This window comes from Dermacentor silvarum, chromosome 4 (assembly GCF_013339745.2).
Source record: "Dermacentor silvarum isolate Dsil-2018 chromosome 4, BIME_Dsil_1.4, whole genome shotgun sequence".
In the NCBI taxonomy this organism is placed as follows: Eukaryota; Metazoa; Arthropoda; class Arachnida; order Ixodida; family Ixodidae; genus Dermacentor; species Dermacentor silvarum.
In genome coordinates this window covers 38,896,953-38,909,477 of record NC_051157.2, presented here as the reverse complement: position 1 = coordinate 38,909,477, position 12,525 = coordinate 38,896,953, and the positions used below count along the sequence as shown (strand labels likewise).

General features: G+C 52.0%; 1 long non-coding RNA gene across 1 annotated transcript; it reads left to right on the top strand.

Annotated features, from left to right (window-relative positions):
• Positions 1-1,676: 1,676 nt before the first annotated feature.
• Positions 1,677-10,776, top strand: LOC125944685 (uncharacterized). The gene is made up of 4 exons (XR_007466361.1): positions 1,677-1,751; positions 2,119-2,178; positions 2,248-2,318; positions 9,178-10,776. It is a non-coding gene; the product is annotated as an uncharacterized LOC125944685 (long non-coding RNA).
• The last annotated feature ends 1,749 nt before the right edge of the window (positions 10,777-12,525 follow it).

The following is a 12,525-nucleotide window of genomic DNA, read 5'->3' as shown; positions in this document are numbered from 1 at the left end:
GCGCTCGGCTGGTGGCCTGTTCGACTGCCGACTAAAAGAAGTGTCATGGAAAGGTTGCACATCGGCGTAGGGAGGCGACTGCGCAAAGCCATCAGAGTGCAGCATGCGGCGGCGGCAGAGTCGTGCATCATGGCCGGGAATACCGCAGGCATAACATATGGGCCTGTTGTCTTGCGTACGCCAAGGATTAGCAAAGGCAGGAGGAGGTCGATGAACGGGATGATGAACGGGTGGTAGCGGCCGTGGATGTAGCGCAACGAGTGGTTGACGAGGAGGCTGCGCGGCGACGGATGCGTAAGTAAGTGGCGCTGCGACAGGGGACTGCTGATGCTGCACTGGGAGAGCCTCAGCAACTTGGTCTTCAATAACCCGCCGGAGCGTCGGAGCGAGCTGTGTAGGAGGCTGTTGCGGCAGCGGCTGCTGTTGAGGTAGCTCAGCGAAGGGTAGTAGAGAAAGCTGTCGTGCAACTTCCTCCCGCACGAAAGCTTGGATTTGTGTGAGCAGGGGGGAGCGATCAGAGAATACTGTCATGGAAGAGAGGGTCTTGTCAGCCACTGAGGGGCGCCTGGTCAAATCGCGCTGCCTCCTCAACTCGTCGTAGCTTTGGCACAAGTTTATGAGCTCTGCTACGGTACGCGGACTCTTGGCGATCAACATTTGGAAGGTGTCATCGGCGATGCCCTTCAAAATGTGTTTCAATTTGTCATTTTCGGGCATAGAAGCATCCACACGTTTGCATAGGTCGAGAACCTCTTCGATATAACAGGTGAGTGTTTCACCGGGTTGTTGAGCTCGCTCTCGTAACCGCTGCTCGGCGCGCAACTTATGTACGGCGGGGCGACCGAACACTTCAGCGAAACTGGTCTTGAACGCGGACCAGGACTGAACATCGGCTTCGTGATTTTTAAACCACAGGTGAGCCACTCCCGCAAGGTAGAAGATGACGGCATTTAACTTGGTGGTATCGTCCCAACGATTGTGCAAGCTCACCCGTTCATAGGTAGACAACCAGTCATTGACGTCTTGCTCATCCGTACCGCTGAAAACCGCGGGATGGCGGAGCGGGAGAGCGCCAGAGCAGGCAACGGAGGGTGGCGGCGACGTCGGCTAGGGAGAGTCAGGCATGACGGAAGGCAGAGTCCGAGACCGGAGTTCCAGGGTGTAAATGTTCTTGAATACCCAGCACCTTCCACCAATTGTAAAGGGGTGTACTGAACAGTTCAGATGGTAGCGTCTGTTCGTAATCGAAAAGGCAGGTGACGCAGAGCAGGAACAGCTGGTTGCACGAACGGCTCCCACTCGTGCTAAGCACTGGCGATCCGGCTGGCCTACTGGTTGCACTGCAGGCATTGAACAGTCGTTGTTGTTGTTGTTGACCTGAGAGGTTGTGGCGCATACCCACAGGGGGGGATTGGCCATGAATCGGGTGGTTATATTTGGTGCATAAATACAAGGGAATTAACGAATGGAATACTGGAGTTTATAAAGGAAGATTTTGTGAGACGAGAAACAGTCGATCTGGCTGGCCTTGTCCGTGTGCTCTTCTTCTTCATTACACTAGTAACTATGTAACATAATAAATATTGATTAATTGATTGATTGATTGATTGATTGATTGATTGATTGATTGATTGATTGATTGATTCGTGACTTACCCCAATTTTCGCCATTTTCAGCGTCCGTCAAAGACGATAACAACAGCGAACTGTTCGTGCTAGACCAACCACATCCAGACGGCTCGGTCGGAAAAGGTGCGGATCAAATTTGCGGCCACCAGCACTTGTAATTGCTAGCATTATATTATAAGGCTAGCAGTATTAGTATAAGCAGTTGCGTATTCCACTCAATGATCGTGCTCGAGTGGCAAAATAAGCTGCCATCAGTTCACTAACCATTAGGTGCGCTAGACCGACATAAACAACGCATTTCGAGTTCTCACGCGTATAGACCAATGCACGTGTTCTTCTCCCCACATCTTGACACGAGAACGCATCCACTGCTCAAAACGGCATTTCGTGATGTTTCCAAAAGCGTCCTGAAATGCAAGTACGCTGTATTCGGTGAGGAACGCACCCTCCAATCAGCCCCTAACGTGCACAGTAATTATTTTCTGTGCAGAGTTCGACCTCTACGGGAGTGCTGCCGCGTTCGCCGAAGACCTGTTCCTCGACGAGGAAGGTAATTGCAGGTTGCATGGTGGCAGGGTCCGCGGCTGGCGTGCATTCTCACAGTTTGTCTTCATTGCAGCGTCACCAGAGGAACCGAAGAACACGTCCGCGCTAGAGGACAGCTATCTGAATGCCTTGGACGTCATTTGAGTGAGATTGATTGATATTTATTTATTTATTTATTTATTTATTTATTTATTTATTTATTTATTTATATGCTTATTTAGTGGTTTGTTTGTTTGTTTGTTTGTTTGTTTGTTTGTTTGTTTGTTTGTTTGTTTGTTTGTTTGTTTGTTTGTTTGTTTGTTTGTTTGTTTCATAGTGGAGGGCTCCGGATAAATTAAGATAAGCCCCTACTGCTGCAGTGACGTTTGAAGAGTGGGGTGAGCGGGGGCGACAGTACGGCCATTTACAATAGGCAGAAAATATATTTTTTTTTAATGTCAGCGGCGATTTAGCGGTAAATGCAAGGGAAATGCGTTAGCATTACGTCGCATCTTGATCCGTGATTTAAACCGCGTTCACCACACACTGCAAAGTGTTGTTCAGGAACTCACTCGATACAGGTCCTGCCTCTTCGGCTAGCGAAGTGCAACGGGCGGTGGTCCGAAGTAGACCACCGTCAGTCACTTATATACAGGGTGTCCCAACTATCATGCACCAGCCCGCTCCGGCAGCTGCTGCATAATCACACGGTACCGAAGCGGCGGACGGCACGGACGAAGAGCCGTTTCAAATAAAAGCTTTATTCATTCGTTCATTTATCATGCACCAAGATTTTTTTTTTAAATTACACCATCTTCCCGTAGGGGAACCCTGAGTAGTATGCGAAGCAGCCATGGGGGTCGACTCAAGGTAGTTTTATCAGCTGTATAAACTTGGACATGCAGCAGCACCAGCAACGCGCAGAACTATTGTCGACGCCGTCGGCGTTTTGCCTGCGTTCGCACCGAACGCGCGCGGCGTTGGTGACTGATGCCGGTGCCTCTGGGGCACCTACCGTCGCGCCTCTAACCTAAGCTGCTTCGCATTATCGCGCGCGGAGCCGCAGGTGTTGCCATTCGTTGCGAAATCCGGAGAGGAGAGGAGGAATGCCGAAAGGAGAGGAGGGGGGAGGGAGGGAGGAGTAGTAAGTGGTTCTTGAGGGAAAGGGAAAGGTTGGCGCTATCTTCTGCAGCCCTTGAGGGAGCACGGCTCAGCGCCAACGGGGAGGGGTAAGTGGGAGCGAAAGAAGGGATAGAGTGGAGGCGCCATGGCTGGGCGAAGCAAAACCGGTAGGCATAGGCGGCACGTATCAGGCCGAGATGGAAGGCCTTGGCGTGCTGCAGAGTCTGCAGGGGTGTTGTGCCAGGCCGGTCAGGCCCGGGGTGGAGTGGGAGGCCGTGAGGCCTTCCCGCTTGTAGAAATGTCCTTAGAGGCGTGCGGAGAGCCCTGACGAGTCAAGGAACTCCACGACGCCTCGAAGTGCAGAAAGGTGGTGTCGGCCGGGGAAGAGGAGATCTTCCTCCTTGCCACAGGGGAGGCCCAGGCGGCGGAACTCCTGCAGGAGTGGGCCCCGCTGCTGGAGGTACGCCGGGCAGGCCAGCAGGAGATGTTCGATCGTCTCCGGCTCCCCGCAGGAGCTGCAGGCCGGGGACGTCGCTCGTCCCAGTCGGTAGCTGCGTGCTGCCGTCCAGCTGCAGCCGATGCGGAGCCGGAGAAGGAGCGAGGTCTCCCTGCGAGCCAGGCCTCGCTGGGGGAGTGGTCGTGGGGGGCATCCCAGTGCCACCCGTTTGTCTGGGTGGTGGGTCGCCAGGTGTCGCCGCAGCCTCAGTCCTGTGAAGTCGCCCTCCGTCACGGCCCGACTGAGGGGCACAGTGGTGTGGTGGGCGTCCTTCGCCAGGGTGTCGGCTGCCTCGTTGCCCGGGATCCCTACGTGGGCGGGGATCCAGTGCAGGGACACCGGGTGGCCTGCGTCCTGCAGCGCTGTCAGCCGGGTAGACAGCAGTGCGACTCCAAGGCTGGCGCTTTCTGGCCTCTGCAGGCCGAGGAGGGCTGCCCTGGAGTCGCAGAGGATGGCCGCTGGTACCCCAGGAAGCTCCTCAGAGAGTAGGTCGACGGCCAGGTGGAGGCCTGCCACCTCCGCTGCAGTCGAGCTGGCGTGTCTGGGCAGTCGACACTGCCTGCTCTTCTGCAGGGCTGGTGCCGTGCAGGCCGCCGTGGCAGAGCCGGTGTCCGGTACCACCGAACCGTCGACGTACACCAGGAGGTGGTCTCCGAGGGTCTCGTCCAGGAGGCAGGCGGCCGTCTGCTGCAGGGCGCAAGCGGGTGAGCGCCTCTTCGAAATCCCGGGCAGCTCCGTGGCGATGGGGACAGGAGGCCTCTGCGGTGGGGGCAGCTGTACCGCATTCGGCGGTGGGTTGCCAACCACCTCCTCGTAGAGGCGGCACAGCTGACCCATCCTTGAGGAAGGCCGGGACTGGAGGCGACGCAGCAGGCCTCTGCCATCAGGAGCATGGTGGAGGCGGTCGACGTGCCTCAGCCCCTGCTGGAGGGAGGAGAGGAGATGAGACAAGGAGAGGAGATGAGGGGGAGGAGGATGCGCAGTAGGGGTGTGGACGCACGGCGGATGGATGGATGGATGGAGGGAGGGAGGGAGGGAGGGAGGGAGGGAGGGAGGGACATAGCCCCGACCCGTGGCCCCGACCATAAGCTGCTTCACATCTAATATACAAATGCCACGTAGCTGGACTGAACCAAGGTAATGTTGTTTGCCGTCGCTAGGAGATACTCAGATTATTTTTTGGATTCCGCCTCATTTTCGAGGGTGAGAGAAGCCCGCGAATACACGAAAAAAGTTGTCGCAGTTTCACCTGAAAGGTGAAGCATCAATTGCGATAGCAAATTTGTAGAGAGATATACGGAGTAATGATATTAGCTTTATCAGCTGTATAAACTTGGACATGCAGCAGCGCCGGCAACGCGCCGAACTGTTGTCGACGCCGTCGGCATTTTGCCCGCGTTCGCTCAAAATGCGTGCGGCGTTGGTGACTGTTGCCGGAGCCTCTGATATAAATAGGCACTTGGTGCCGCAGCTAAACGTCGCCTCCCTTCCCTCCCCCTTCCCCCCCTCCCCCACGGCCTCTCGCGCATCGGAAGAAGGCGCGTTTGCTCTACATATATGGTGATTGTAAAGGAGGAAAGAGACGCCTACTTCTGCAGCCCTTAAGGAAGCACGGCGCAGAACGCGCGTTTGTTCTCCGCCGTGCGTTCACTCCCCGTGAAAGAGCGCGTCCCTCGCGCCCTTTCACTCGCACATACAGCGTTCGGCGGCGCGCGGCCACGATTTCATCTCCATTGACGTCATACGGAACCTCATGGCGACGGCGACGGCGACGGCGACGGCGACGCCGACGGCGACGGCGACGCCGACGGCAGAAATCTGCTTTTGAGTGTCCATATAATTGCTATCGCAATAAAATTGCCGCGCGACTAGCCGCTCGAGTCACTTTGCGTGTATTCGCGGGGCTTCTTTTACGCTCGGAAAAGCACTTTTATGTAGCACGACGTCGTCGTCGTCGCCGTGAGGTTCCGTATAAAGTCCAAGGACGATAACAGCGTCGCCGCGCGCCGTAAGCTCTATGTGCGAGTAAAAGCATGCTAGGGTGAGTCGGCGATCGCGGCTCAATCTCGCGCTCGCAAGGCAAGGAAACAGGAAAAAGGCTCCGGAGGGAGGAGGGGGGCGGGGGCCTTCAGCTCCGGGCGGCCCAAGCGGCCGCGTGCGCACACCGTGCCGAAGGCTCCAGGGGGAGGGGGGCCTCTACTCCGGGCGGCCACTTGTATCTTGAAAGCCATCTGCGACGGGGGCAGAGTCCGCCTTGCGCTGTGTTTCCGCGGCTTAGTTCGCGTTGATGCGAGCGGCAGCTCGAAGGTCGATTCGCTCGCTGCTGCAGCCACAGACTGCAGCCACGTTCCCTCACACAGCGAGTTTCCGCGGTCATCGAGTGAGATGTATTCATGTTTGCTTGCGCGTGCGTGACAGCATGCTTGTCAATTTAGTTAGTATGCTTATGTTTACAAGTTTATACGGCCGATAAAACTACTACCCCTACTTCGTATAGCTGTCCACTAATTTGCTATGGCAATCGATGCTTCGCCTCACGGGCAAAACTACGACCTTTTTTTCGCTTTTCCACTCCTAATACTAACACATTAAGAATTACGACGAACCAACCCCGGTCATTAGTAACCCATATCTTGCATTTAGCGTACGTTCTTTGGGAGGTGGTTACTTGTGGCCCAATGTTGCACTATGGGTTATAGGCGTCGCTCCCCTACCACCGTGCCTTACCCATACGCGGGAGACAACCGTTGGCCAACCGGATCTTTGAGTGCGACTTCTCCAAGGACCAGTTCGGAACCACGTACCTGCGATCTCTGTTGCAGACCAGAGACGCAGCGTCTCAAACGGCAACTTCTGCGCCTTCGATAAGAGGCGCAGTGTCTCAACGACACCGTCTCAAAACGCTACATCTCACGAGGGGAAAATGCGAGAACATTCCCCTTGCGGTATCACGGGGAGCGAACGCACGTCGGAGAGCAAACGCGCGTTCTGCGCCGTGCTCCCTGAAGGGTTGCAGAATTAAGCGTCTCTTTCCTCCTATCCATATATAGAGAGCAAACGCAACTTTATATAAGTACGCATTTGGTGCCGCAGCTAAACGTCGCCTCCCCTCCCTCACTCCTGTCCCCCCACGGCCTTTCGCGCGACGGAAAAAGTCGCGTTTGTGATTCTAAAGGAGGAAAGAGACGCTTAATTCTGCAGCCATTTAGGGAGCACGGCGCAGAACGCGCGTTTGCTCTCCGACGTGCGTTCGCTTCCCGTGAAAGCGCGCGTCCCTCGCGCCCTTTCAGTCGCACATACAGCGTCAGGAGCGCGGCGACGATTTCATCGCCGTTGACGTCATACGGAACCTCACGGCGACGGCGACGGCGACGCCGAGGGCAGAAATCCGCTTTGGAGTGTCCATACAATTGCTATCGCAAGAAAAAAAAGTGCGTTCCATCGCCGATGGCTAGCGCCGTTCAGCCCAGCCAAGCGGTCGATAATGCAACTACGCTGTCACGTTCGCTGCCATTGTATAGACCACCTGACGCGGCAGGCCACGCCTTTTTTTTTCTTTTTATCCAGCGGCCGTGCCCAAGTTGTCTAACATAGCTTGGACCACTACGCATGTGCTCATGGTCGCGCGTTGCTATCGTTGCATCGTCTTCATTCCTGCTTTGTCATCCGACACTCTCCATGCCGTCGTCGTCATACACGATTATTCGTGATACAGTCGTCGCTCACGCCATCGTTGCCATACACTCGTCTTCGTGCCCTTGTCCTCATACCGTTCTCAAGCTATCGTCGTCATGTATTCGTTGCCATATGCCGTCGTCTCGATGGCGTCGCGGTCGTTCGATCATCGTCATTCTAACTTCATCATCCGACCCTCGTCACGCTTTCGAGTCACGAGATAGCCGTCGTCACACAGGCGTCGTCATACAAGTGTCGTCATGCGGTCGTCTTCACGCTGTCGTTTTACCGTCTTCATCACTTCAGTAACGTCATCCCATGGTGGTCACCCTCTTTTCCTCGTACCGTTGTAATGTCATCGTCACCATACAGTCGTTGTATGTATTCGTCATCATACCGCCGTCGCGATGTCATCGCGGTCGCTCCATCGTCGTCATTTTAACTTTGTCATCCGACTCTAGTCACACCATCGTCGTCACACAGTCGTCTTCATACCTTTGTCGTCATGCCGTCGTCGTCATACTGCCTTCGTCCATTCATTGACGTCATTCCGGCTTCGTTGTTCCATCGTTCTCACGCTATCGTCATTGAATCGCGATTATGCGTCACTGCCATGCCATTGCCGTTATTTGCGTCGTCGTCAGGCAGTCGCTATCATCCATTCGTTGTCATATAGCATCGCCGTCATGCCATCATCGTCATGCACTCATCATCCCCCATTGTCCTCGTGCTGTGGTCCTCATACCGCCTTTGTCATTCCATCGACGCCATTCCATCACCGTCACTGCGTCTGTGTCATACAGTCGCCATGCTCCCAGCTTATGGGCGCTCTTGCCTCCTCCCCCCCCCCCCCCCCCCCAAGCGTGTGCCACCACAAAAAACTGGGACTACACCGGAGAATGTCGCATACAGCCGAAGCAACGGAGGTCTCACAGTGACCACTACAGGTGTGAAATAAGCGTGACTCCAGAAATACGGTGTGTCCCTACACTGCTCGAATGCTACTCGCATTACCTTCTACAGTCATCGTCAGATGACTTCTGAAGTAAATTTTTAGACTATACAAATTTTATTTTTTTATAAATTGCCTGCGGCAGTGGGAAAAAAAAGCACAGCGCGAAAAAGAGAGGGACACGAGAGAGCGACACGCACGCAGCGCGCGCCCACATCACACAGCGCGCACGCGTGTGTGTCGTAAATTAATTCTTAATATACTTAATTAGTGAAATTTTATTGTTTATGATGCATTTCGATTTCTCGTGGATGTAATGTCCGCCTCTTCGAGTAATGCAGGTCACTTATGGACTATAATACTGTGCTATCTGCTACAGGCAATTTTTTTAAATTTTATATTGTCAAAAATTAGGAGTACGCGGTATATTGTTACCGTGATGAGCAAGTATCTGTCAAGTCACCACATGCCCATGCATCGGAGAAGCGCGCATGCGCAAGTGACCCCTTGCCGCCAGGTATTTCAGTTGCGGATCTCGCATACAAAATAAACGACACTGTTACATCATAAAAGCAAAGCAATTAATTTGTGCAACGAAATGAGGTACACGAGCTACGAACTTCCTTTCGTTGAAGAAATTTTATAAGCAAAAAATTTAAAGAATTTTTCTATGTGTTCCTGCCATGGTGATCGTGCAGAACTGTCTAGTTATGAATTTCGTCCTAACATCTTTGTTTGGTCCACTGACGACAAGGTGCTGTTCATTCGCCGTTTCGCAGGAACCCAGCCGGAGGCTCTGCTTGGTACCAGACTGCGCCAGCGCAAGAAAACCAATATTGTAGGAGAAGTCGTCGAAGAATAGTCGACCATCTGTATACGTATACATTTGCCGAAAACATGCCAATTATTATTTGTCCGTTGCATGTGTGTGATAGTTTCGTAATAGTATGCAATGGTTTTTGCGGATTACCGGGTGTGCAACCAGGGTGGTGGCGCCACCTGATGGCGCAGAGTTCAACCAGACAGACACAGAACTATTTATTGTGTACTCCACTGCTGACAAGTTTCTGGCAGCGGCGTAATCTAAACACCTTGTCTTTCTAAATGTCTTTTCTTTTTTTTTTTTTTCGCAAGAACACTTATGAAACGCAAGAACGTGTCTATAAGGCACTGTGTTAAGACGAAGAGCCACAAGCTATGTCGCTACTCGCGTCCGGTAACCGCTAATGTTGAGGGCATAGAATGACGACTGGAAAACAGTGAGTTATACGTTTTGATCTGCCTTACATCTGTAACAGGCAAATGGTGCAACAAAATTAGTTCCTTGGGCTGATGTACGCGGACGACATTGTGCTACTAGTGGACAGTGCAAGGGATTTACAGATACTTGCGAATATATGTGACAATGCAGCGACGAATCTATCGGGAATTACATTTAATGAAGAAACAAGTAACGAATTGACATCAATTCAACAGCAAGTCATACCCATAGTCAAGCAATATAAACATATAAACACCTGGGTGTGTATACATAAACGAAGACCTACTCAAGCATCTACCAGATAATCAAAATATAAGGGGAAGAGGAATTAAGCAATAATGAAACATAAAAATGAAAATAATTTTGGGTTACAATAAATACGAGGTGGTGCGAGTAATTTGGAAAAATGTAATGGTGCCAGCGGAAGCATTCGCAAATTCGCTGTGCGGATGCGGTCTCTAAAAAACTTTTATTACTGCACGCAGTCATGCTTGTTAAAGGAGCCGTCGTGTTACAGTCAAAGTTTTGATCTTATACCCAATTAGTAAAATGCGGCCAGGAATATATAATTGATCAAGGACTAATATACATCGCGCAACACGATAATCCGGTTTAAAAGTGCGCTACAGTGCTATTATGGGCGAGCAGTGACGCTCGCCCACATGAAAGATAAGCTATGAATTCATAGTTTCTTTAGGCAAAATAACTAACTCAGATATGCAAGACATTAGGTATAATTAAAAGTAGAGCATGGTGAACTCACTGGTCACCACTCAGTTATAAACGCTCATGGATTCCATCCACGCAAGCTACCCCGAAAGCATGATTATCTCCTAGAATGAATGCAGATTCCGACGAGAATACGCCACAAGGATAACGCGTGCGTTTAAAGATTACGCTGCATAGCGCGTTAGCACGCTGTAGCCTGCGGGCCCCGAGCCTGCGGGCCCCGAGGGAAAATTTGCGAACAGCGTCGACGCGATAGGTCTCCCGTATCAACATGCGCACGTAGTAACTCGCTGTGAATCCTTAGGATACGGCCACGCTAGCGGCAAAAAATGCGCGCGTCATGCCGCGGGCGGCAAGTTGCCGCGCGTCAGCGCTTTGCCGCGAGGCCACCGTGCATGGAGGTAAAAAATACTTTTTTTTTTTTTTTCCTTCCTCCATGCCACCGTGGCAAGCGCGTCTCGCCGCGCGGCAGCGCGATAAGATCTCCCGCGCTCTCCGATCGCGCGAACAACACCACGAGCGCTCGTTGTTTTGTGCGAGAGACGACGATCGTCGATTGAAAACCCGGCGCGGACCGACGGCGGTCCGGTCATAGAGAAAGAAAAAAAAAAAACTTTTTTTTCTTTCTCTATGGTCCGGTTGTGATGGCTCCGTGACGTCACCCTCGTCGCTCTTGATTGGTTAATCTCGCGGCACGCGACATTTGCCGCAGAAATGGGTCTCCATTTCGCGCGGCACACCGCAAAACCCCCGATTCCTGCCGCTTTTGCCGCGCGCTGCATGACGCGTTGCCGCGCCTTTTTGCCGCTAGCGTGGCCGTACCCTTACACATACAGGGTTTGTCCTCGGCACATTTTAGGACGTACGTGAATCATCGGTTATCTGATTATGCGCATTTGTCCCGTGCTAGCGTGACAGATCGCGGTCATGCATATTTTACAGTGTTGTTTTCCAGGCGGGACCGTATGCACAGGTGTAGCACCTTGTTTACATGAAATCGGCGCTAGTGTCACTTCTAGCTAGCCACGTGTCACTGCATAGCTTTTCATTTGGAAACGCGGCATATAAATAAGGCTCAGCTTTACTACGTTGCCGTGTTGTAGGCCGTCCATCGGAACTCTCCGAAAATTAACACCCGGAAAAGACAACGATATCACAACATATTACTCTGAAATTCACAAAATTATACGTGAGCAAGACTTTTTCAGAACCGATATGAGGTAACGATAAAAAAGTATAATACCACGTACCTGTCCGTATTGCTGTTTTAAGACCTTTCCATCGGGAGACAGAACACTTCCTCTATGAATTGCAGCACAAGTACAGTTTTAAGAACACGTGGTGCTGTTCCCGCAATGCCTTGAACTTTCGGGAAGGTTATTTAAGAGAGTACTGCCATATTTTCGAAGTTGTTGCAACTATTACGCGTATGATTACGCGCTACTTGCACGTAAAGGGATGTGACACCCTAGGGGCAAGTGTGATGGTTATGCCGGACCCATGGTGTCATCTACATTATCGTGACACATCACAGACCAAAAATTGCTTATGTAAGGCCCGGCATGATGACGTTGCTCATAAAAAGGGTGTTGCACGTGATTTACAATATAGATGCGCTCACGCGTTGTAGCCACAGCTACGGACAGCGATCGCAGGCGTGGAGCAAACCTATGTTTCACGACGCACCCACCTCGCGGGTATCGATGGCGATAAGTATTTAGGACGCTCTGACGTTTAGGTATTTCTTTTGCTAGACTTTACGTTGTAGATGGCTGGGAACATTTAACGACTAGAAATGATAAGTCGAATACGTAATGTTATTAGTACGTTAAATGCAACAAATTTCAAATTGCTTCAGCAGTTGCCTAATGATAGTATTTCAGCGTTTCTCGGAGTTGGCCCTCGAAAACTTCCGGCAGAAACCGAACAAAAGACTGTCGACGTTGATGCGATTAGCATCAAAGCCACGTAGCGATACACCGCATACTGCCAACGCTGAAACACGTTACGTACGAGCCGTGCACTGGAGCTCTCGTGCTTACCCCTGGACAGGCTGCATCTAGCGCTGCGAAATCCCCACGTGGAGCGTGCTTGAATATATATTCTGACATGGTTGTTTGAGTGTGTATATATGACG